Raw genomic sequence first — 6,000 nt, 5'->3', positions numbered from 1 at the left:
AACCCTACCTGAGGAGGAGGAAACGGCATTTCTCAGTGTCCTCGACACGACGGCCATTGCGCAGCAACAACGTGACGACACTGAGTTGCTTGGCTTAATTAACTACTTGGAAGGCAGATCTCAGAAGGCGCCAAGAGTTTTCGCAAGAGTGTTGTCATTGTTTTGTTTACGGGGTGGAGTACTCTACAAAAGAAACTTTTCGTCGACAGGATCCGCCTATCTGCTCGTCATACCAGCAGCCCTTCGTACCGAAGTACTCAAAGCATGCCACAACGAGGTGACCTCTGGCCATTTGGGTTACATGAGAACGTTGGCCAGAGTACAGCAAAGGTATTACTGGCCGAGACTAACCACAGCCGTGAAACACCACGTTCGTACCTGTCTCGACTGCCAGCAACGCAAGTCACCACTGACTAAACCAGCTGGCCTCCTGCAGCCCGTGCAGGTCCCAACAGCTCCATTCTACCAGATAAGAATGAACATTTTGGGCCCACTACCTACTTCTACTGCAGGGAACCGCTGGGTTATCGTCGCGACGGATTATCTGAGCCATTATGCCGAGACAAAGGCTATCCAGAGAAGTACAGCAGCGGAGATGGCAAGAGAAGCCCTCGAATCTCGAGTGGCTTCTCTTGAATTAACCTCCGCATCAGCGGCTGTTTCTGAGGGGACCTGTTCCCTAAAACAAGAACTTAACTCAGTGAAATCCATCGTGGAACAACTTACCGCAAAAAATGATGACCTAGAAAACCGATCCCGGAGAAACAACGTTATTTTTCATGGCATTTCGAAAGAACCCGAGGAAACAAATGCGTCACTGCTTTCAAAGGTGTCACAGTTGATTACAGATGAACTTGAAATGGAATGCCCGCGAATCGAAAGATGCCATCGCTTAGGGAAAGGTAGCGAAGGCCGTCCTATTATTAAACTCCTCGATTTCAACGACAAAGTTGCGATTATGAAAAGTGCCAGGAACATCGAAGGCCCAAATGTTCGCGTTACTGAGGATTTTACAGCTCGCGTACACATAATACGTAAAAAATTGTGGGAAGCAACAAAGTCATTTAGAGATGCTGGCGCAAACGTCCGCATTATTTACGATCACGTCTTCATTGACAATGTTCGTCACGACTGGGATAATGCTTCTAACTGTCTCATTCGGTCCAACAGCCGCACAAAAGGTATTAAAACTGCACTCCCTCCTCCCGGTCCTCGATGACTACCACAACAGAAGAACGCTAACTTACACCTCTTAAACATCAATGCTAGAAGTATAGTAAACAAGTTTCCTGATTTCTTATCAATAATTTTAGCACATGGAGCGCACATTGTTGGTGTCACTGAGACCTGGCTGCATGAGAGTATCCATGATAGTGAAATCACTCCCCCTGGATTTACCGTACTTCGGTCGGACAGGTACAGTGGGCGAGGAGGCGGGGTGGCACTTTTTTTTCATTCAGACTTGAAGTTTCGTGCAATTCAAGGGCCTATCGGAATAGAGTCAGTGTGGCGCAAATTTTACTTTGAGCACATCACTATCATAATAGGCGTTTTTTACCGACATCCGGGATTGTCAGCGGACTCTTTGATCACCTTGACAAATTTTATTAGTGAGCATAACTACAGTAGCGGAAATATAATCCTTATGGGAGACTTTAACGCGCCTGGAATTCAATGGTACACCCTGTCTATAAGCGATTCACCCTCTCTAACAGACACAGAGCTGCTGAAATTTTTTCTGTTTCTCGGCCTAACCCAAGTTGTTCGAGAATTTACAAGAGAGTCTGCAGTTCTCGATTTAGTCTTTGTTAGCCCTACTCCCTTAGAAAGCACGTTTAACTGCCTGGTCACTGAAGGAATTTCCGATCATAAAGCCGTTTTCGTCTCACTGTCATGTCGTGTACCCACACCGAATATTGTGTATTCAACTCATCACGACTTTAACCGTGTGGATTACGTCAGTATCCTAACAATTCTAGAGGATTCATTTGAAAATTTTGAACGGCTTAGTGAATCTAGCGACGTCAACGATTTGGTTTCTTTCTTTGAAAGTCTTGTGCATTCTTGTATCACCCGCTTTATTTCAATAAAAACTAAGAAAAAAATGTCCGGTTGCCATGGATGACGAGGGAGTTGTTACAACTGACACGTCGCGTAAAAAGGTTACATTGTTCGATTAGACGTCAGACCTCCCCGTCACTAAATGAGTTCAATAAACTTAAAGAAGAATTAAGAGCCAAAACTAAAGCCGCCAAAGATTTCTATTACCAAGTGACAATGAAAAATCTGATGGTAACAAATCCAAGAAAATTTTGGAGCTCCGTCTTGCCGAGTTCAACGGAACCAAACAAAATGGACATTCATGGAGCTTCCACAAGCGATCCTGTCACAATAGCCAATGCATTTAATTATTATTTTAAATCTGTTTTCACCATTGATAATTTTCAAACACCTACCTTTTCACTGGCCAACCCTGCACCCTCAATTGGTGACGTATGTTTATCTGAAGAAGGCATTCTAAATTTGATACTTAACTTAGACACTAAAAAAAGCCCTGGCCCAGATAATATTCCCAACAACTTTTTAGTACGATATGCTTCATGTACAAGCCGCTACCTTATGATAATATACAAAAACTCCCTAGCAACAGCAACAGTTCCATTATCATGGAAGCTTGCTAAAGTGCTCCCCTTTTTTAAAGCTGGATGCAAATCCTCGCCGCCTAATTACAGGCCTATTTCCTTGACATCTGACTCATGCAAAATATTGGAGCACGTCATATACAAACACATAGTAGAATTTCTGGAAGCTAATAATATTCTAAACCAGTTTCAACACGGCTTTAGACGCGGTTTCAGTACAATCACTCAACTTACCGAATTTAGTCATGATGTTAATGAAGCCATTGACTCGGGTTATCAGGTAGATGCTATTTTTATTGACTTATCGAAAGCTTTCGATACAGTTCTCCATTCCAAACTTTTACTTAAACTTAATTTCATATTTAAAAACCCGCTGCTCGTAGAATGGATATCTAGTTTTCTCTCGCACCGCTCGCAGTATGTATTTTTTAACTCAACGGCATCCAGTACCGCTGATGTAACTTCAGGTGTTCCGCAGGGCTCAGTACTTGGACCCCTTCTTTTCTTATTATTTATTAATGACATATCCGGTAACATAACGTCTCAGATTAGGCTATACGCCGATGACTGCGTGATTTATCAAAAAATTACTTCTGCTGAGGATCACGAGAAACTGAACAACTCATTTTCCAATTTTTGCACTTGGTGCCAAACCTGGCAAATGAATGTAAATTTCCAAAAAACTGTGTGCATGACATTTTCTACTCGGTCATCCGCTCATCCATTTCCCTACTCATTCGATGGTTGTCATTTAACAAGAAAAATGGAATATAAGTACCTCGGCCTTCATTTCACTCACAACATGTCCTGGTCCAAACGCAATGATATTACGTATAATAAAGCCCTGAAGAGATTAGGTTACTTACAGCGCGTTCTCCGTGTAGCACCAAAAGAAACCAAGCTCTTAACATTTAAAACGTTAGTACGGCCATTACTCGAATACGATTGTGTCGTGTGGAATCCACACAAAGCGTCCGACATTGCAAAACTAGAATCCATACAAAAAAAAAGCCGTCCGTTTTATCTGCCGAAGATATGACCAAGATTTTTCGCCTACGTCCAACTTAGCACCTTTGGGTTTAACTCCTTTATCTGCCAGGCGCCATTCAGAATGCTTAAAGCTCCTGTACACCTTGATTAATTCGCCGCGCTTGCCCTCACTCCACAGGTATCTGCAGTTTGCGACACCACCCTCTGTTCACACCAGGAGTCAACATGCGCTAAATATTACGCCACTTCACCCCAAAACTGATTTGTTTAAGTATAGTTTTTTTCCCTTCACTATTGAGCTCTGGAACTTGCTACCCGGCGATACCCGCGGGCTCCCTTTGGAGCAGTTTCTGAGTGCAATATCACATGCGTGTTAAGTAGATATTTCCATGTTCTTTTGCTTTCTGTGCTCTTGCTCTGTTCATTCTGTATCTTGTGTAGTACGATGAACCACAAATTTGTGCCATATGCTCATGTTTTTGTTTATGCTTGTTATCACTTGATCATTTGTATGTCCACTCCTGCAATAGCCCTAATAGGGGCTGCAGTATGTATAAATAATAATAATAATAAATAAATAATGTGTCATCGAAAATATTGTACTAAGGCGTGGTGCACCAACAGTCGTGATCACAGACAGAGGAACCGCATTTACGGCAGCTCTTTTGGATCACGTCCTGATGCTGAGTGGAACAACGCATCGTATGACCACCGCCTATCACCCACAGACAAACGGGCTGATGGAGCATCTGAACACAATTATTGAAGACATGCTTTCAATGTACGTAGACAATGAACACAAAAATTGGGATTATGAAAAAATTGCGATTATGATAATGAACAAGCTGTGATGAAACTAGAACTTAGATCTGCACCGAAAGAAACGTCCGTTTGCCTGGATCTTCATTTATACCGGATAAGATCGCGTTGAACTAGTGTATCAGAAATGACTCGCGCAGTTCCTCATCATAGTGTAAAGGGAAACCTGATTCCCGTATAGTAGCTCTTAGTTTATTGAATGAGTGACCAGGAATGTTAATGTGCTTAGACAAAGGTAGATGTGTTGGATCATGTGTGTAATTTGAGTTATCTGCTGAGCCCGAAGGCGTGTAGTGTGCGAGGCCTTGCCGTCGGACTGAAGGTAGAGGCCTAAAATGCGAATTCCTGGTACCATAGGGATAGGACGGCCATAAAAAACAGCGAAATGTCAGGAGAATCAGCGGTTTTGCGGCACCGCTTGTATAGCAATAACAACCTCAGAGCTGACCTGTACACTTTTTTATGTTGCACATTGTATTGGACCGTCCACTAGCCACTTTAGGCTATCGGTCCAAATAATCCCTGTAATTGCATATATCTATTTATGAAAATAAAGCTTCATTGATTGATTGATTGATTGATGGAACTCCAACTTATTCACTGAGCACGTAAGGCTGCCGGCCGCAGCATAGTCTTGTACCACAGACACAGCTTCCTGTAGGGTGTCCTGAATGGTTCCGTCTGATCCTTTGGTTGCCCAAATTGTAATTTCATCTGGAAAGATCGCGTCCTGAATGTTGGGAACCTGTTGTAATAGAGAAGGGAGTTTAGCCATAGCCACGTTGAACAAAGTGGGCGAGAGAATCGAGCCCTTTGGTGTTCCTCTTCCTGCCAGATGAATGACGTCTGACCGGAGGTCTCCAATCCCAATAGTGACCGTGCGGTCAGAGAGAAAAGACCCGACGTAATTGGAGATACGTGAGCCACATTGAGATGAAGCGAGATTGTGAGGAATAAGGTCGTGAGAGACGTTGTCAAAAGCACCCTTCAGATCCAGGGCCAGAATAGCCCAGACCTGGTTTGAAGTGGGGCTATCCAACACGTCCTTCTTAAGCTGTAATATTACGTCCTGTGTAGAGATACCGGGACGGTAGCCGAACAGCGTATCAGGAAAAAGTGATTGTCTTCGAGAAATGGTTGTAGTCGAGAGAGGACAACGCGTTCAAAGAGTTTAGCTACACATGAAGTTAAGCATATAGGGCGAAGGTTCTGGAAGGATAGCGGCTTGCCAGGCTTTGGAATAAGTATGATTTCTGCGTGTCGGCACTCCTGTGGTAGCATGCCGTTCTTCCAATGTTTGTTGTAAAAAGCGGTTAAATATTCGATGGACTGGTCATCTAAATTACGCAGAAGTGTGTACGTAATCCCGTCTGTTCAGGTGCTGTGTTACGCTTAAAGCTTTGCAAAGCTGCCCTAATCTCTGCTTCTGTAATGTCCTCATCTAGAGGCGTATCGTGTACGTGTGGATAATCACGGTAGGTAGAACGGGGGCCCGTGGATACATTGTGTTGCTTTAAGGTGTGCAGCTGAGTGGTATCGTCGAGCCCTG

Source organism: Rhipicephalus microplus, chromosome 2 (assembly GCF_043290135.1).
Source record: "Rhipicephalus microplus isolate Deutch F79 chromosome 2, USDA_Rmic, whole genome shotgun sequence".
NCBI classification, from domain to species: Eukaryota; Metazoa; Arthropoda; class Arachnida; order Ixodida; family Ixodidae; genus Rhipicephalus; species Rhipicephalus microplus.
The sequence above is the reverse complement of the archived record's forward strand: the minus strand, read 5'-3'. Positions refer to the sequence as shown.